The sequence below is a fragment of the Tachypleus tridentatus genome, chromosome 4 (genome assembly GCF_004210375.1).
Source record: "Tachypleus tridentatus isolate NWPU-2018 chromosome 4, ASM421037v1, whole genome shotgun sequence".
Taxonomy (NCBI): Eukaryota; Metazoa; Arthropoda; class Merostomata; order Xiphosura; family Limulidae; genus Tachypleus; species Tachypleus tridentatus.
The window spans coordinates 116,192,364-116,214,941 of NC_134828.1; positions in this window are offsets into that span (position 1 = coordinate 116,192,364).

Here is a 22,578-nt window from a genome sequence, read left to right on the forward strand (position 1 = left end):
CCACAACGTAGATGATAGCAAATAAAACATATAATAGAAAATAAATAACAAATAGAATAAATAGAATTGTGTCGACTCTCAGCACAGCTATATCAGTATACTGTTTCTACAAATAGATTTAGAAACCTTGTATATAAACCGTTGAGTGAGTAACACATCAAACAACTTGAGCTCGGAGGTCAAAGAATTTAACTCATTCACGTACACAGTAAAACCTCACTTTAAATTAACATACGTTGAACTGTAGTCAGTACTGGGTAGGGCAAGCTCGTTTAACTTTTGTTAATACCAGAATGTTCTTCAACACAAATTCGTCCACGACCTTGGTCGTGTATTTTATCTATTACTTCTGATAGATCCGTGATGACGAGAAACTCATTTGAAGTAAAAATGTATCTCACAACGGCGGGTACGGGTATAAAACAACAACAACTGTTTTAGAATGTCAAAACGTTGTCCTCTATTTTATTTTAGTAAAAGTTGTAATACCCATAACAACTTGAGATACAGTTCTAACAGGTGTGCAAACACCAGAAGCTTAATACTCGCCTATGAAATTTTATGACAATTTTCAGTAGTTTATAGAATTACGTAAATCCAGATTAATTGTTATTTTTATTTAAAATTCCGTTAGTTCAACATTCTTTTCCATATAATCAAAGCACAAAATTATCACTCCAATGAGAAATAGACAAATCAATATAAAGCTCCTCCAAGAACCCACCTGAGTGATTTGAAGATTGTAATTCTTGAATGTTGGGTTCGAGTATTTTGACGGATACAGCTCCTCATAGACCATTCTGTAGCTATTTACTAAACAAATAAAACAATGAAGTGAAATAACACACTACATGTTTCGGTTTGGTTCTTTAAAGTGCGGAAACTTTGGATTCACGTGTCGAATAATGCATTCTGAAAGAAAGCAAATTTCAAGGTTGACTTTTAACTTTTAAGTCCCATTTTTCAGCGTCACAGCATACAGGTAGCAGTTCATTTACATATGGTCATATCAAGACATTTGCAATCGGTGTACTCGAAGGAAAACGATGCTTGACAATTAATAGTATAACTACTTTAAAAATGAAGAAGAAATAGATTCATATAATAGAAGGGAACAGATATAAAGTTTTTAATATTTTACAGATTCTATCTTCAGTGTTTAAAGCAAAATATAAAAAACAATTCTTGGTGACGAGAAACCCACTTCAAATAAAAATGTACATAAAAATGGCTGGTATGGGTATTAACACTTTTATTGAGAAGGAGAGATAAACGTTTCGACCTTCCTAGGTCATCTTCAGGTTAAGAAAGAGAGTTTGTAAGTGACCATTGCCGGACACATGTCTTAGGGACGAGGATATAAACAGATACGGAAAGTTATTCAACATTGATGAAATAAAACGTGGTTATTTTACTGTCAAAACAATGGCAAACTACTATCCGCAGTGTCGTGTATGGAAGCGTCATAAACCATGAGAAGGTCTTCCCCCCAATTTTAGTTAATCTATAGCTAGCAGAAAAATCGAATTTATACCATGAGCAGACTGAAATTTTTACCTGGGACACTCAACCATGTGACTAAGCATCGGGAATGTATTGCTTGTGCTTACAAGACACTGCTGGACAGATCATAGCCAAAAGGAACTTGCTTGATCGATGTTCACAGGTGTCCACGACACACGCTTCAAAACCACAGTCGTAATATTTGTCTGTTCATTCTGTCATTGTTAATTTGTTATGTTGTTTAATAGTATTACATACAAAGTAAGTTTTACTTTGCAGGTAACATGTTTATCAAACAAATGAAGACAACATGTACTACTCAATGTTCCTCTTTATTGAATCACTAAATGTCAACACAAATATATATTCTGTGTACTGAAAGTTTGCCAAATTTCATACAGATACACAAGTCGTATCGATACAGTCCTCTCGAGTTCTTTATGGTAAGTACTCGTATGTTACTCTTTTACCAACACATTTTTAATATTTAGTGTTTGAATTAATTAAATACAGAAACAGACAAGGAAAGTTATTCAACCATTGATGAAACAAAACATGCTTATTGTACTGTCAAAACAAGGGTAAACAGCTGTCTGCAGTGTCGTGTATGGAAGCGTCATAAACCACGAGAAGGTCTTCCCCCCAATTTTGGCTAACCTATAGCTGGAAGAAAGGCCGAATTTACACCCTGGCAGGTAAACCGTAATTTTCACTTGGGGCACTCAACCGTGCGACTAGGCATTACTGATACCTATGAACAACACACATACCTGTTTCACTACTTTACTGAAACCTCTGAACAACATACATACCTTGTTCACTACTTTACTGATACCTATGAACAACATACATACCTTGTTCACTACTTTACTGATACCTATGAACAACATACATATCTTGTTCACTACTTTACTGATACCTATGAACAACATACATACCTTGTTCACTACTTTACTGATACCTATGAACAACATACATATCTTGTTCACTACTTTACTGATACCTATGAACAACATACCTTGTTCACTACTTTACTGATACCTATGAACAACATACATACCTTTTTCACTACTTTACTGATACCTCTGAAGACCATACGTGCCATGATGGCTGCTTCACAGACACCTCTGGACAACATACATGCCTGGTTGTGTATGTTACTAATACCTCTGAACAACATATATGCCTGGTTGTGTATGTTACTAATACCTCTGGACAACATACATGCCTGGTTGTGTATGTTACTAATACCTCTGAACACCATACATGCCTGGTTCACTAATTTATCTATACATCTGAACAACGTACATTCCTGGTTGACAACTTTACATGTTCATCTGTACAACATACATGCCTATTTCACTACTTTACTGATACCTCTGAACAACATACAACTTTAAATAAAAATAACAGTTATAAATCTGTACGAACAGTTTTACTGAAATATACTTTAGACTTTATAATTTTGTAAGATTTATTGAGTGTAAGTCACAAAGATATGATAAACCAATCGAGACCTTCATGTTTGTTTATGTGTGAAGTCTGACGAGACTCCCCAGTATACAATTTACCTGTTGTTTTTAACCATTAATCTCAGAGCCTATGGACGTATTTTTAACAATAGACAATTTACCTGTTGTTTTTAACCCTTAATCCCAGAGCCTATGGACATATTTTTAACAATAGACAATTTACCTGTTGTTTTTAATCCTTAATTCCAGAGCCTAAGGACGTATTTTTAACAATAGACAATTTACCTATTGTTTTAAACTCCTAATCTCAAATCCTATTATTATATTTGTTAAATAATTCTCATTTCTTGACATATTAAATACTAAAGCATCGTCTTTCGTACAACGTTCTTAGTGGTTTACTTTTTACAGACTTTTTATCTTACCCTTTGAAAGCAGCTGCAGACAATATTTGATTGGACAGAGAACATTATTTACTACTTGTTTTATACATACTGTGAACTGTGGTATCTGTTCATCAGTTCATCTGTCGTCTGTTTATGACGGCTTCACTTCTCATGTTGAGTGTGAAGAGCTACGGATGAAGTCAAAGTTCAACACTAACTATTTAAATAACAGTAGAACAGGTATGAATAATGTTGACAACAAACAGGATATTCTACACTAACTTGTTATGAAGTAATAACACTATGTATCAGAATTTAAACATAACGGTTTGTTATTGTTAAATTGTTCTTAGCAGAACACTTACTACACAAACATGGAACATAAAACATGGAAAAACAAAACTCATTTAACACACTTACTCTACATTATTATACAATCTTACAATTTGTCTTCAATCACTGCTACACGTGGGCTATTTGTGCTCGTCGTCCCTAATGTAGCAGAAAGACCAGATGGAAGGCAAGTAGTCATCGCTACCCACCGCCAAGTCTTGATCTACTATTTTATCGTCGAATAGTTGGATTGACCTTCACATTATAATGTCCATATGGCTAAAAGGTCAATTATATTTGGTGTGGCGTGGAGAAGTACAGCGGACTTTTGTACCATTTGCTTGTGTATTGCTCAACATATACAAACATGGATCATCATTAGGTTCCTCGACTGAAATCACTATAAGTTGGTGTATATATAATTAATTTACGTAGGTTCTCATACACTTTCTCGCTCCATTTACTACGATAAATGTATTTATATATACACATATATACGTATGTACATAGATGTAGACGGACGGAAATTTAAATAGAGATGTTGTTGGTATTGTTTTTGTAGGTAAACACTGTCTTCTCAGTCAACGTTGTACGAATATTTATGACAAAGCTACGTATGGACAATTCCTCAGAAACTGCGCATGTCAGGTAGATATTAGTGGTTGTCTGATTTAATAACAAGCTCAGCGATGGTAGAAACTATTTTGAAATTTGAAGAAAAATAAACACATTAGTATCTAGAAAACTATGGGAAAATATCAGTATATTTAGTGAAGTATTTGTTGTATTTTTTACTTTATAAGTAATTCTATCTTTTTAAAAGTAGTAACATAGAAATTCAAAAATGTTCTGGTGTTTGTCCTGTTTGGCATTGTTTAGATTTTTATTGATTACTTCAATTACTACTCCTCAACATATTTCACATCTGAACATTGATGATAAAACTGTAAACAGTTTCAGGTTTGTTTTGTTTTCTTTTAACCAATAGCATAACCTTTTAATGTACTCCTATACATCAGAATTCCCAGATGTTGAGTGATTTATAGAACTGTGTATTCTTAAAAAAACACATTAACTCATTACAATAAAATTTATGTCAGGCTGTGACTGTTATATAAGATTAAATATTAAAATAAATAGATACAGCTTAAAGGATTCACCGGTGTTTTCAAAATTTATAAAATAAAAATCAGTCGTAGCCTCAGAATCACTAGAAACAAAAGTCCACGAAACGTATTAGGATTTTATTGTAAAGAAATGTAAACAGCTTTCCAAAGGAAAATAAATGTCAGAAGAGAATAAATAACTGTTTTTATAGGAAAGTCATCAAAGCTACTGCGCTTCTTTTCCGTTTACTCGGAATCACTTATCTTCTGCATCAGTCCTCATGACGATACTCACCTACAGAGGGAGCACATGGTAACTAACGCCTTGTTGCCGTCCTCCAAGTAAGTATTTCAAGTCTGATTTAATATGAACGGGGAAAGCAAAAAATGTGGGTGTGGTTCTTACTGGCCATAAATCTGTTATTTTCACATCGCTTCCAAGTCCTTGACAGTGCTGGATATTAAACCTTACGGTCCGTCCAGTTACTATTATTTCTGTATCTTACACAGTTCGTAAGTTTGTGTGTGTGTTTTCTTATAGCAAAACCATATCGGGCTATCTGTTGAGTCCGCTGAGGGGAATCGAATCCCCGATTTTGGCGTTCTAAATCCTAGACTTACCTCTGTGCCAATGGGGGGGCAGTTCGTAAGTATAAGACAAGTTCTATTCGCCTGTGTGTGTGTGTTTTCTTAGAGCAAAGCCACATAGAGCTCTTTACTATATCCACCGAGTGGAATCGAACCTCTATTTTAACGATGTAAGCCCGTAGAGGAATGTTCCAACTCTTTTCCTATTTTTGACAAGTTCACATCCAAGTTGATGACACGTTTACTGAGTCTTGCTCTTTCAGTCTAGTAAGAGAATAAATTTTACAGTAAAGTATTACTCTTCGTTTTGAAATAATTTAAGAGGAGTTCCCAGTGGCACAGAAGTACGTCTGCAGGCTTATACTGTTAAAATCCGGGTTTCGATACCCGTGGTGAGCAGAGCACAGATAGCCCCTTGTGTAGCTTTGAGCTTAACAACAAATAACAACAAGTTTAAGAAGAAATGTTTACGGTATAACACAGTACTGTTCCTCAACACACAGACGTAAAACTCAGATGGACTGTAATGGTTAGAAATTGATTCCTGTTCAGAAAAACGAAAACTGTCTCACAAAATATTTATTAATCATTTGTCTGGTATCTCAATGTATGTATAACCACAACTATCTGGCTATAATTCTTAAGCCTCTTGAACTAACTAACTTCACTAACGAATAGTGTTATTGAAGGTCACATAATGACACCTCAACGGCTGAAAGAGCGGCCACGTTTGGTTTCCGGGAATTCGAACCCACGACTCTCAGATTGTGAGTTGAATACCTTGACCACCTGGCCAGGCTGGGCCCAAGACTTACAGAATTGAAACGTTTGAATAAATTGCTTTATGTATGTGTATTAAAAACCTATAAAATAATTATAATTCTTTATCACCTGCAGATTTCGAGGCTTCTAATGATTATATTTCCCAGTGTTTTGTTATCTATCAGTTTACAAGACAGATGTAAATATTTATTTACAGTGGGCGTGTGCTTGTATAATCGTTACCTTCTGAGCTGTAATAACAAATTAGTGGTGACATAGTTTTTAACCTTACAATTATATTCTTGAAGTAATCTCAGTTATACTGATAATAAACAATAACAGAAAATGTGACACAACACTGTAAGTTCGTAGAAACCTGGTTTCGATACATATGGTAACACAGATTATGTATAGCTTTATGTTACAAACAAATAAACACTGCTACTCAAGGCTTAACTCTCATACACATAGGTCTACATCTTTCACAAATAAGGATATATGGGAAAAAAGTAGAAATTGTGTGGAGAGATGAGGAAAAAAAACTTAGAGATAATGTAAAATAGTCGAAATGTTCGAAAAAATTAAATTTTCACTCGACTATACTTTAATCTAATCATAAAACATTTTGTGATTCTTTCTATTTTTTTATTTCATATTATACAAAAATATAACACAGTAAAACCTGTCTAAGCCGGAAACTACGCATGACGGAAACCTGTCGAAGCCGGAAATATCAAAATATTACAGCATTATATTGAGATTTCTCTTATAAAACGCCCTCTATACGGCTGATCCTGAGTAACGCGGACGGAAAGCTATATTCCGTCTACCTCATCTATGAACAAGTAGAATTAGTACCTGAGTAAGGAAGAAAAACTGTTTTTGATTAAATTCTAATTTCTTATTTAATTAATAATTCTCGGACATTAACAGTGAGTATTAGTTAAATATATTCTGTTATTTTTTCTGCCGTCATTATTCCATAGGTTGCTATTCGAAAGAACGATTGACTGTACTTTTGGTCGCTCTCTATCGGGATTTGGGTAATCACATGTAACCTGGAGGGTCGGGTGCTCTTTGACCTCTTCCTTCATTTATGATCATTTGTTTTTGAATTTTAGTCAAATTTACACAAGGGATACATGCGCTAGCCGTCCCTAATTTACCAGTGTAAGACTAGAGGGAAGGCAACTAGTCATCATCACCCACCGCCAACTCATGAGCTACTCTTTTATCAACGAATAGTGGGATTGGCTGTCATATTATAACGCTCCTACGGGTAAAAGGGCGAGCATGGTCGATGTGACGGGGATTCGAATCCTTGACCCTCGAATTACTGATGGAAAACTATAAAAACCATGAATAATAGGTAAATATGAAAAACATTAATTTTGCAGTTAAATAAGATTCATGATTTGTAGAAATATATTTATCTTTTAAGGGGAAAATCCTACTATTTACATAATTCTCACGAAAAAATAATTTCTTATCTTCCCTAATTTTAAAATTTAGGGAATATTTATTTAATGTCCTGATTTTTTAAAAGTTGTTTGTTATGACGATTCTAGTGAAATCCAAACTCTGATTGATGTAGATGATTTTGTGAATGTGGAAAGTTTTGTGAACGTTGAAAGGAATGTTTTAACAGAAACTGATGAAACTGATTTATAATCTATAATAGAATCTCAAGATGGTAACAGTATGAGAGATTCAGGAGATGAACAAAATGGAAAAGATAGTGAGGAACTAGAAATTCCTACTTCATCGCAAGTGTTAAGTTATATTAACTCTATCAACTTGTATGCAAAAATGAAGGGGGAAAGTGAACTTCATGAAAAGGTCGTAGAATTGACGTTCTCTTTTAACCACATGAGAAAGTCCATTAGAAAACTAAACAGTTGAAATTGGACACTTCCTTCAAATAAATTTGATTAAGATTTTGTTGACTTGCATATATATATTTTGTCTATTTTGTTCAATGATGTCGAGAAAACCCACTTGTAGAAAACATATAAAAACGGCTCGTTTGGGTTGAGAAAATATTTACGTAGAGGAGCGAACAACGTTTCGACCTTCTTCGGTCATCGTCAGGTTCACAAAGAAAGAAAGAGGTAACTGACCTCTGTTTATACCAAATAACACAGCCATAAAACATATCAACATGTGACACAACGGTGTTATTATTCAGTGGATCTTAACATGACTGAAACACTCAGTCATTACTTCTTGTAGTTGTTGGAATAAATAGGTTTGTGTCTGAGTGAAACATAAATAATAATATAAATAATTTAAATTGTAACATTAACTTAAACTTTTCACGTTATGAGATATGAATGTTTCTCTATGGTAAGAAAGTAGGTAAGGAATATAGGCTTAAAATATTTGATTAATAACAGCAAAATATACCAGTCATTCAAATTTATATTGAAGTTTGTCTAATGAATAATTAATTTTATATTTAAGGACTTTAAAGTCATTTGTTGAAACACTACACACAAAGAGATAAAGAGAACTTTAACACGGATTGTTTGAAAAATTCTGTTTGGTATTCTATCTGAGATGTTTACCAACTTTAGGTTCCAGTAACATACAAATAATTTGAACACATTTAATCCTAGGATTTGGTTACCATTATATAACAAGTACCATGCTTTATATCTTTTAATATAATTCAGTCCCCATATGGTGCAACACTTATTGTACAGAGTTACAACGTTAAAATCAGGGTTTAAATTATTCTCAGTTAACACAACAGATAGCCAGATATGGCTTTACTACAGAAATAACACACACATAATATAATTTAATTTTATTTGATGTTATACTTACAACAATGTTTATTTCACAATATACTTTTCAACAAATTATTTATTAATATTTTTATTGAGATATTTTGTACTTGATATAAAGTGTCCACAAGATATCGTTGGAGTGTGACTTCTCTTCTTAGAGGAACACACGAGTGAGATAACGCACAAACTAGGTACACTCACTTCCCGTCTTGAAAGCACGGGTCACTACGTTGGGTGTAAAAATAACATTTTTAACTGTATATATCCTGGCTGGCCCACCTTCTTTCCCATGGTGTGGAGAGGGACATGTTAAAAAACACAATACATATAATTTAGTCCACCTTTAGTCCCAGGATAGGGTGGGGAGCATCCTTGACAACGCAATACATCTAAACGGGTCCACCTTCTTTCCTATGATAGAGTGGGGAATATCCTTGCCAACATAGTACATCGAAACGGGTCCACCTTCTTTCCTATGATAGGGTGGGGAACATCTTTGCCGACACAATACATCTAAACGGGTCCACCTTCTTTCCCATGATAGAGTGGGGAACATCCTTGCCAACACAATACATCTAAACGGGTCCACCTTCTTTCCCATGATAGGGTGGGGAACATCCTTGCGAACACAATACATCTAAACGGGTCCACCTTCTTTCCCATGATAGAGTGGGGAACATCCTTGCGAACACAATACATCTAAACGTGTCCACCTTCTTTCCCAGGATAGGGTGGGGACCATTCTTCCCAACACAATACATCTAAACGGGTCCACCCTCTTTCCATACCAGATCTCCAAAGAACCAGCCTGCATGAGATGGTATGAATGGAGTTTCTCAGCCGACTGGTATGTTCTTTGCTTGTTACAACTCCTTCTGAAACAAGATAAACCTTTTAACACAGTTAAGATGTCTTTTCTGTTCGTTTGTCTTAGAGATTTGCTCTTCAGGCAGTTGCCATCTTAACTTATGAGATTTCTTATAATTCAGCATATGTCTTCCAACAATCATAGAAACACCAACTTCCTATTTTCTAGTTCTCTCTATAGTAGTTAAAAAATTGTTTTGTAAATTTACTAGATTTTAATAACAGAGATTTGTTTTGTTTTTCGAATCACAGTTTTTTTCATTTAGTAACTTAGAAGTCAATATTACTATTTGTGAGACAAGAATTTCTTCACATAAGTGAAATTTCAACAGTGGCGAGGAGGTGAAAGTTACGTGTTGATGACGTGACAGCCACTTTTCATATATTAGTGAACACCATTATGTAGCCTGCAACTTCATTCATATCTATTTGACTCTCTTTCATCCCTTCGGTTTCAATTGGAAACTAAGCAGGAGGTCAGCTTGTTTGTTTACGTTCATCTACTTCTAAGGCTTTGTGAACTTCCCATTGAGGACATTATTCGATCATCTTCTCCTTATGTGGGCTTAATCTCTCATGTATATTCCATTCCAGGTCTTTTTCCCTCTTTCACAATCCCGTTTGTATAAATCTAATCCTGATGCACTACTTGTTTCTCATCATTCACTTACATTTGAATACATACTGATTTCTTTTCAGACCAACTACATTTCCAGGACCATATGTCTGGTCCTCATAATCTTACTGATTCCTATATTAAGAATTATGGTTATTTTTTACATGCACTATCTAGATTCCAAAACTGTGGTATACATTTTTAATTTTTGAAAAGCTAACCCATTTAGTTGAGTTCAACTATCCAGTACACAATTACCCTGTCTTTTCCTGAACCTTCTTTGTTTGCCTCCTTGCACTTTACATCTTCGTCTCATGTTAGAAGTACTTCATCGAGATGCTGTTTCCTTTGGAATGATTCTTGTTCCATCATATTTTCTGCTGTGGCTTGTTCTATACAATGTTTCCTCCTCTGGTCCCACAAGTCAAAGAACGGATGGATTACAACCATTCTTACACATAGGATTTCTCTCCAGTTCTTTTCTACCTTCCTATCAGTTCTCAACCTGTTCAGTTTCATCCTCTTTAGAATCGGTTCTGTCCTCTTTGGGTGTAAAGAAATTTACCAACCCTCTTACAAGGTTTTACTTGGTGTCCCTAAAAAGAGATGGAGGGGATTTAGTTATTTATCTGTCCAACGTTTTCATTTAGAAAAGTTATCTTCAGTTCATTGGACCATTACTCCATATTCAGGTCTATATTACAAATGTCTTTCTTCCTATTGACATCGCAGAGTTCTGTAGATGCTTCCTTTTCTCCATCTAATGGTGCTATATTTTATTGTTTCAAACACTACATTGTCTTCTATAATTTCAGTTAGGTGGTCAAAGCGTTTGCTCCACATCTCCAATGACTTGGTCTATAGGTTCGTTATTACATGCAAGATAGTCTTCTGTTTTCATACTCATGGAAAGAGTCCTCCAGTCATATCTTCATTATTTTGATGGTGGAAACCCATTTTGGGAGAATTGACAAAATGTTCAAATCCTTACTCACTTCCACCCAATACTTTATCCTCTTCACCAAATCATTTTCCCTGTTCCCTACTGTGCTCGAGAAACTCATGTTGTAGCTAGATAATCCACTACCACTGTTTTGGTTCCCTCACTTTGAATCGTACCAAACCCACACTTCTTTGGAAATGTTAATGTTTACTGGTTCGGATACATCATTGAACAACAATCTCACCTTAAACATGTACCAGCATAAGCAATTCCTCCACATCAATGTGCCCAACTTCTGTTCTGTTCATTGGACATGTTTGTATTCCTTACCACTGCTTGTAAATTGTTTGGTTATGATCCATTATCATAATTTTATGGTAATGTTTTACATCAATCATAGAGCAGGTATCCGATCTTTGATTCTGTTTTAAAACAGAACTCAACCGTCATGATTCGGCATCTATTCAATGGATTTGCTGTATAGATTCTTGTGTATATGAAGCGATGAACTTGAAAACAGATCATCTGTATCATGATCTGCCTATCAAATAGTCGCTTCAATCACAAGTTTTCTGATGCGTATGTGTTCATTTGGGTAATTACGACTTATTTCCTCTTCAATAATGACATTTCATGAGTGGAGCAGTATAGAGGAAGCTAGTAAAAAATAACAGAGACATTCCTGTACCCGAGGAACTGAAGCAAACAATTGCCATGCACTTAGATGAACTTGCAAAGTCTCTCGACGGATACTTCCCCACCAGAGAGTCATATTCAGCATGGGTGAGACAGCCGTTCACGTTTAGTGTTGCAACAGCAGATGTCAATGATGAATACCTCGACAAAACCATTGAACTTCAGCAGAGCCAAGTTTAACAGCAACTTTTCAGAACAACAACGCTCTCAACGTTTTGGTGTCACCAAATTGTAACGTACCCTCTTATTGCTAAGAAAGCCCTTGAGATAGTCATACCGTTTGTTACAACGTATCTTTGCGAGCAATCCTTTTCGAGGATGGTAGACATAAAAACGAAGAAAAGGAAAAGACTTTGTTGTTAAAATGATATGAGAGTGGCACTTGCCAAGGTGAAGCCGCGCATTTCTGAACTTGTCTCTGAAAGGCAACAGCAAAAGTCACATTAATTTGTAGTAAATATTCATTGAGTTATGTTTGTGTGTGAAATTCATGTTTTGTTCTTTGAACACAGTGATATTGTGTGCAACTGATGCATGGTTCATTTTGTTCACTAATAAAATATCTACTTATGTTTTGAATTTGAAAAGATCATATATTATTTTTCCAATTACGAAGGGTTCCGTGAATGCAAGTACGAAACTTCCGGGGCTCAGTACCTCCAACAAGGTTAAGAACCACTGATCTAAAAACTTAGAAGCAAGTTCAATACGGCTTTAGGAAATCTAGAAAAACTACAAACCACCTGATCAAATTAACGGAAACAATTACCAATAGTTTTAACAAGAACGAATGCACCGTAGCTTGCTTTCTCGACATTGAGAAAGCATTCAATATTGTCTGGCATCACGGATTACAATGTCGCTTAACGGAAATGAATATACCTCAGGGAACTATCCGTTGGCTATCTAACTTTCTGGATAATAGAACATGTAAAGTCGATGTTAATTGAGCCTACTCAAAGTCTTTTTTCACCTGAAGCAGGTGTCCTACAAGGAGGGGTAGTTAGCCCTATATTATTTATCATGTATGTGAGTAATATGCCACTGTCGAATCTGAACTTAAGTTTTACATCACAATTTACTGACAATGTAGCGGTCTGGAAGATTGCCCCCATTCCTTCAAAAGCAGCATCAAACTTCCAACCAGTTAGTCCTGAATAATATAGAAGAATACTGCCAGAAATATAGAATAAAAACAAACCAAGTAATACTAATCACCAGATTAAATACATTTAAAAAATATCCACCAAAGTTATACATGAACAGATCACTACTACAGACTGCTACTTCGGCAAAATTTTTAGGATTAACCTAGGATACCAAGTTAACGTGGATATAGCATAATAACAATATACTGGCTAGAATCTGGAAAAGAGCATATTATGTAAGAAGCCTATCGGGTAAAAATCAAGGCATTTCTCCTGATAATATAATAAAAATATACAACATACACATTAGACACATTATAGAATGCGCATGTCCAACGTGGTTAAACATATTACAAAAACAACTTTACAAACTGCAGAAAATACAAAATTCAATCATCACAACAGTATATAAAGTACAGCACAATACTTCATCAACAATAATACACAAGTATGTAAACATAGTTTGTTTGTTTGTTTTTTAATTTCGCACAAATCTATTCGATGGCTATCTGTGCTAGCCGTCCCTAATTTAGTAGTGTAAGACGAGAGGGAAGGCAGATAGTCATCACCACCCACCGCCAACTCTTGGGCTACTCTTTTACCAACGAATAGTGGGATTGACCGTCACATTATAACGCCCTCACTGCTGAAAGGGCGAGCATGTTGGACGTTTATATTTGTTATCATAAACATAGCTTATAAATAACTTTATATAAATCGATTTAGAAAAAAGGATTGTTGACGATATATGGACATTGTCCTGAAAATGGCCTGAGTTCGTTACTCTGGTCCTCAAGCACTACAACTTCAACATAGTAGTAGCTGAGAATTGAAGTTAGGGATGGAGGAAGAGGCCTTTTTGCACCTGACATTCCTGGGTATAAAATTTTCAACATACCCAAATACCCATAAAGAAGAAGCGAAGTGAACAGAACCCTATAGTCTTGGAAGGCAGTCGGTCTCGGAGTAGAGTCCGGCAGGCGGACAGATGAATATTTTTCTGTTTCCGGTTCAAAACGTACTAAACTTATCCTTTCCTTTGGTGAAACCAATCAAGTCGAAAGAGGGATCTTAATGCGTGAATAACTGAGGATTTCCACAATAAGTGCACGGATAAACGATGGATGTTTTCCTTAAGGTCTTTTATGTGGTGATCTAGCTACAGGAAAAATATTAACAGGATACCCCAAACTGCGTTTAAAAAATACCGACAAGACATACATGACTTATGTGAACATCGATCCAAACACGTGGCGAAAAAATAAAGCTTTGAAAACATGAGTGACAAGAATCAACCAGTTAAACTCAAAATGAAGAGACAATGAAGGAAGAAGTAGGAAATGAGAGAAAAAACTGTGGAGGTGTACAGTTAACTTAGGAACACATAAGTTATATCACCGAACTAAGCCTAAAAATGAAGAGACAATGCAGGAAGAAGTAGGAAATGAGAGAAAAAACTGTGGAGGTGAACAGTTAACTTAGGAACACATAAGTTATATCACCGAACTAAGCCTAAAAATGAAGAGACAATGCAGGAAGAAGTAGGAAATGAGAGAAAAAACTGTGAAGGTGAACAGTTAACTTAGGAACACATAAGTTATGTCACCGAACACGCTCACATTGGATTAGATTATTCAGTTACACCTGGAGGTATGAACACGAATCTTTCACAGGTGCAAATATCTATTTTATTCTAAAACAGAAAGATATATACTGCTACCGTTCGTGAAAAATACAGATAGAAATGGAAAGGTAAAGTCGGGTCAGAACAAGAAATGGAAGAGAAATGGAAAACCTGAATTGACAGAATATATATTCTAAATATTTAATTGAAAATGAAACATACTTCTATTATTAAAAGTCCTAACTAAGTAGCTAATGTTTTTAATTTCGAGCAAAGCTACTAGAGGTCTAGCTGTACTTACCAATACTAATTTACCAGGTGATATATTGGAGGGAAAACAACTAATCAATATCACCCGACCACCGCTCTCTGCTTACACGTGCACTAACAACTCATCATGAAATTATAACCCTCCTCCCATGGCTGAAAGGTCGATCATATTTAAAGGAAAAGCAAAACCTATCTAAGGTGTTAAGCCTGGCACATAAAAGATACAATGAGACTTAATAGAGGATGTATTGGTATTCTTCCCTGTATAAATACTAGATAAACACAGTATTGTAGCAAACCCCCTAAGTATCTCTATTTTGGTAAGCATGTTAGCTACGTCACAGAATATTACAATGATTTTTTATACACATGGACGGTAAATATAAGGAAAGGTAAAATAACGAACTTTGTTATTCATCTATGATTTGCTATAATTAAGATAGAATTACCGCCTCAATTGTCACTGAATTCGCAGAATATTCAGTATTTTGATACTGATACAAGAGACATTGTTTGTTTGTTTTGAATTTCACGCAAAGTTACTCGAGGGCTATCTGCGCTAGCCGTCCCTAATTTAGCAGTGTAAGACTAGAGGGAAGGCAGCTAGTCATCACCACCCACCACCAACTCTTAGGCTATTCTTTTACCAACGAATAGTAGAATTGACTGTCAAATTATAACGCCCCCACGGCTGAAAGGGCGAGCATGTTTGGTGCGGCCGGGATTTGAATCCGCGACCCTCGGATTACGAGTCGAATGCCTGAACACACTTGGCCATATTTTGAGATACCAACACTTTCATTTATTTATAATAGCTAAAGAAAGATCGCCCTAATGAAGTTCTAATTTGGTAATTCATAATTACGCTATAAAAATACACACACACAAAGTGTAGTTATGATTATCACAAAAATTTTAAATGATTGGATACGAAACGGCGTTTCTGCAGTGCTATCAAAATCATAGTTTTGTTAATGTTCCCATCACAAGATACATATGGGAAAAATAAATTTAATTTTAATTATTTCTGAGAAGTTCGTTTTTTTCAATTTCGCGCAAAACTACTCGAGAACTAATAATTCATGATGACGATATATAATTTATTCGAAAACTGTTTGCGATAATCGTTCCTAATTTAACAGGGAAAAACTAAAGGGAAGGTAGCTGGTCATCAATACCCACTGCAAAGTCTTGGGCTGTTCTTTTACTAATGAATAGTGGAATTCACTACCACGTTATAATGACTGCCTGCTAAAAGGACGAGCATGTTTGGTGTGATACGGAATCAAACCCGCGAACCTCAGATTACAAGTCGAGCTTCCTAACCACCAAGTTAATAGTTTATAATTACTCACAATGAAACCCGAGACCCTCAGATTACAAGTCGAGCTTCCTAACCACCAAGTTAATAGTTTATAATTACTCACACACCCTCATTTCGCCCATTTGTTTATATAAAGAAATACATACATCTTATATTACGAAAATACTTTCTTGATTTATTTTCTTGAGATAATAGGTACGTTCCCTTGAGAGAGTCAAAGCAATTTGAAGCAATAATTATTTAATTGTAAGTCCCTCTTAACTTGTGTGGTAACATAAAATATATGTAGATAACTATGTAGTGCAGGTTTTTTCTGGTTTTTTTCGTACTGATGAAAATGATCACTCCACATTGTCGACTTTGGTTAGCGGTTTCATTCAGCTAGGTGGTCCTACATGGCCAGGTGGGTTAAGACGTTCGAATCGTAATCCGAGGGTCGCACCAAACATGCCCGCCCTTTCAGCCGTGGGGGTGTTATAATGTGACGGTCAATCTCACTATTCGTTGGTAAAAAGAGTAGCCCAAGAGTTGGCGGTGGGTGGTGATGACTAGCTGCCTTCTCTCTAGTCTTACACTGCTAAATTAGGGACGGGTAGCGTAGATAGCCCTCGAGTAGCTTTGTGCGAAATTCAAAAAGAAACAAAACAAACAATCATTTAGCTGGACTTCAGGATTAATTGTTCTTCTTGGCGTTGTTTGGATAATCAAGAACTGTCAGTATTTTCAAGCTGTAAACATATGCGGGTGGCTACCGATGGTGGTCGCCTGGTGATGAGTTAGAGAATATCTTTTGTCATCTCGTGAAACATAAGCTATTTATCGTTACACCATGACTTTAATGTTTCACAAGTACATTTACTAAAACCCTTAAATTAAATAGCTAGTGTTACATGATCTGAACTTTATATTTTAATGTTTCACAAGTACATTTACTAAAACCCTTAAATTAAATAGCTAGTGTTACATGATCTGAACTTTATATTCAACTGAATAATATTATAATTAATTGTAACGATGTCAGTATGTCACCAGTTATCCAAACACTTAAAGTATTTTATTTATTGGTCGTGAATAAAGAGTTATACATCAAAACCAAACTAATTATGTGTTAATATTAGTGTGTATAAGGAGTGTATTAACACATTTAATAAAATCTTTGACCATAGCTGTGTATTAATATTTTAGGTTTCTGCCCGAATCTCCAAGATGGCTTCTTACCAGGAAGCGGTACACAGATGCAGAAAATATCATCAAGAAGTTTCTTAGTATCAGTAATCAAAGTGTTTCAAACCTGGAACTCACGATGAAGGTCTTAGAAGTGAAGATTGAAACGCTAATTAATTTATGTAATGAAAAACTTGAAGGGTGTTTGTAAAATAAAAGTTATTTGAAGTGCAACTGTTTTTTTGTTCTAAGTACAACACTGGATAACATGCTAGCAACGCTGTACCTACTGTGAGGATTAAACCCAAAATGTTGGTGTTTTAAACCCTCAAGATTACCGATGAGTCTCCGATATTTAGCAGTGTTAGTGAATTACTATAAATATAATACAGTGAGAAGTTTGTAAACTTACAATACTGATTTTCTTTCATGATGGTAGAATAATGGAACATTATATTGTGTACTCAACTACCAATGTTACTTAAAATAAATAAACTTATAATAATCAGAATATGTTGATTTATCTGTTGGGGATCTTCACTTTTTTTGAAATTTTTGGCAGTGATCTCAATAAAGCCTTACAAAATTCGTCCAACTCTAGAAGTTTAGGTCAACCCTAAAATCATATATTATGCTAACTATGAAAATTTTTTCTAATTTTAAAAACATATATTATACGGTACGTATGAAAAAAGTGACGTAATACGGATATATATATAAACATATTAAACATTTTAACCCCTAGTTGTAACAAAATTAACGTTGGAGAAGAAAGTTAAACTTTATCCAAATAAAATTACTCAAACTGTAACTTGTGTTTATATTATTTCATTTTTTGACCTATGGCCCGGCATGGTCAAGCGTGTTAAGGCGTGCGACTCGTAATCTGAAGGTTGCGCGTTCGCAACCCCGTCGCGCCAAACATGTTAGCCTTTTCAGCTGTGGGAGCGTTACAATGTGACCGTCAGGCCCATTATTCGTTGGTAAAAATAGTAGTTTAAGAGTTGGCCGTGGGTGGTGATGACTAGCTGCCTTCCCTCTAGTCTTACTTAGGGACGGCCAGCACAGATAGCTCTCAAGTAGCTTTGTGCGAAATTCATAGTTAGCATAATATATGATTTTAGGGTTGACCTAAACTTCTAGAGTTGGACGAACTTTGTAAGGCTTTATTGAGATTACTGCCGAAAATTGCAAAAAAAGTGAAGATTCCTGAAGTCGAACGCCTTAAGCCACCTGCCATGCCGAGCCCGGGCTCCTTTTGTGCCTGAACTGGTGAATTAAAACAAACTTAAACTAGTTTACCAGAGTATGTATTGACATGAATTATATTGATGTAGAAACACTGATTGCTTATGATTGATGTACGAAAACATTTTACATGTATTAAAAACATTAACATGAAAAAGTAGCCACAACGTAGATGATAGCAAATAAAACATATAATAGAAAATAAATAACAAATAGAATAAATAGAATTGTGTCGACTCTCAGCACAGCTATATCAGTATACTGTTTCTACAAATAGATTTAGAAACCTTGTATATAAACCGTTGAGTGAGTAACACATCAAACAACTTGAGCTCGGAGGTCAAAGAATTTAACTCATTCACGTACACAGTAAAACCTCACTTTAAATTAACATACGTTGAACTGTAGTCAGTACTGGGTAGGGCAAGCTCGTTTAACTTTTGTTAATACCAGAATGTTCTTCAACACAAATTCGTCCACGACCTTGGTCGTGTATTTTATCTATTACTTCTGATAGATCCGTGATGACGAGAAACTCATTTGAAGTAAAAATGTATCTCACAACGGCGGGTACGGGTATAAAACAACAACAACTGTTTTAGAATGTCAAAACGTTGTCCTCTATTTTATTTTAGTAAAAGTTGTAATACCCATAACAACTTGAGATACAGTTCTAACAGGTGTGCAAACACCAGAAGCTTAATACTCGCCTATGAAATTTTATGACAATTTTCAGTAGTTTATAGAATTACGTAAATCCAGATTAATTGTTATTTTTATTTAAAATTCCGTTAGTTCAACATTCTTTTCCATATAATCAAAGCACAAAATTATCACTCCAATGAGAAATAGACAAATCAATATAAAGCTCCTCCAAGAACCCACCTGAGTGATTTGAAGATTGTAATTCTTGAATGTTGGGTTCGAGTATTTTGACGGATACAGCTCCTCATAGACCATTCTGTAGCTATTTACTAAACAAATAAAACAATGAAGTGAAATAACACACTACATGTTTCGGTTTGGTTCTTTAAAGTGCGGAAACTTTGGATTCACGTGTCGAATAATGCATTCTGAAAGAAAGCAAATTTCAAGGTTGACTTTTTAACTTTTAAGTCCCATTTTTCAGCGTCACAGCATACAGGTAGCAGTTCATTTACATATGGTCATATCAAGACATTTGCAATCGGTGTACTCGAAGGAAAACGATGCTTGACAATTAATAGTATAACTACTTTAAAAATGAAGAAGAAATAGATTCATATAATAGAAGGGAACAGATATAAAGTTTTTAATATTTTACAGATTCTATCTTCAGTGTTTAAAGCAAAATATAAAAAAACAATTCTTGGTGACGAGAAACCCACTTCAAATAAAAATGTACATAAAAATGGCTGGTATGGGTATTAACACTTTTATTGAGAAGGAGAGATAAACGTTTCGACCTTCCTAGGTCATCTTCAGGTTAAGAAAGAGAGTTTGTAAGTGACCATTGCCGGACACATGTCTTAGGGACGAGGATATAAACAGATACGGAAAGTTATTCAACATTGATGAAATAAAACGTGGTTATTTTACTGTCAAAACAATGGCAAACTACTATCCGCAGTGTCGTGTATGGAAGCGTCATAAACCATGAGAAGGTCTTCCCCCCCCAATTTTAGTTAATCTATAGCTAGCAGAAAAATCGAATTTATACCATGAGCAGACTGAAATTTTTACCTGGGACACTCAACCATGTGACTAAGCATCGGGAATGTATTGCTTGTGCTTACAAGACACTGCTGGACAGATCATAGCCAAAAGGAACTTGCTTGATCGATGTTCACAGGTGTCCACGACACACGCTTCAAAACCACAGTCGTAATATTTGTCTGTTCATTCTGTCATTGTTAATTTGTTATGTTGTTTAATAGTATTACATACAAAGTAAGTTTTACTTTGCAGGTAACATGTTTATCAAACAAATGAAGACAACATGTACTACTCAATGTTCCTCTTTATTGAATCACTAAATGTCAACACAAATATATATTCTGTGTACTGAAAGTTTGCCAAATTTCATACAGATACACAAGTCGTATCGATACAGTCCTCTCGAGTTCTTTATGGTAAGTACTCGTATGTTACTCTTTACCAACACATTTTTTAATATTTAGTGTTTGAATTAATTAAATACAGAAACAGACAAGGAAAGTTATTCAACCATTGATGAAACAAAACATGCTTATTGTACTGTCAAAACAAGGGTAAACAGCTGTCTGCAGTGTCGTGTATGGAAGCGTCATAAACCACGAGAAGGTCTTCCCCCCAATTTTGGCTAACCTATAGCTGGAAGAAAGGCCGAATTTACACCCTGGCAGGTAAACCGTAATTTTCACTTGGGGCACTCAACCGTGCGACTAGGCATTACTGATACCTATGAACAACACACATACCTGTTTCACTACTTTACTGAAACCTCTGAACAACATACATACCTTGTTCACTACTTTACTGATACCTATGAACAACATACATACCTTGTTCACAACTTTACTGATACCTATGAACAACATACATACCTTGTTCACTACTTTACTGATACCTATGAACAACATACATACCTTGTTCACTACTTTACTGATACCTATGAACAACATACATATCTTGTTCACTACTTTACTGATACCTATGAACAACATACCTTGTTCACTACTTTACTGATACCTATGAACAACATACATACCTTTTTCACTACTTTACTGATACCTCTGAAGACCATACGTGCCATGATGGCTGCTTCACAGACACCTCTGGACAACATACATGCCTGGTTGTGTATGTTACTAATACCTCTGAACAACATATATGCCTGGTTGTGTATGTTACTAATACCTCTGGACAACATACATGCCTGGTTGTGTATGTTACTAATACCTCTGAACACCATACATGCCTGGTTCACTAATTTATCTATACATCTGAACAACGTACATTCCTGGTTGACAACTTTACATGTTCATCTGTACAACATACATGCCTATTTCACTACTTTACTGATACCTCTGAACAACATACAACTTTAAATAAAAATAACAGTTATAAATCTGTACGAACAGTTTTACTGAAATATACTTTAGACTTTATAATTTTGTAAGATTTATTGAGTGTAAGTCACAAAGATATGATAAACCAATCGAGACCTTCATGTTTGTTTATGTGTGAAGTCTGACGAGACTCCCCAGTATACAATTTACCTGTTGTTTTTAACCATTAATCTCAGAGCCTATGGACGTATTTTTAACAATAGACAATTTACCTGTTGTTTTTAACCCTTAATCCCAGAGCCTATGGACATATTTTTAACAATAGACAATTTACCTGTTGTTTTTAACCCTTAATCCCAGAGCCTATGGACATATTTTTAAGAATAGACAATTTACCTGTTGTTTTTAACCCTTAATCCCAGAGCCTATGGACGTATTTTTAACAATAGACAATTTACCTGTTGTTTTCAACCCTTAATCCCAGAGCCTATGGACGTATTTTTAACAATAGACAATTTACCTGTTGTTTTTAACCCTTAATCCCAGAGCCTATGGACGTATTTTTAACAATAGACAATTTACCTGTTGTTTTTAACCCTTAATCCCAGAGCCTATGGACGTATTTTTAACAATAGACAATTTACCTGTTGTTTTTTAACCCTTAATCCCAGAGCCTATGGACGTATTTTTAACAATAGACAATTTAC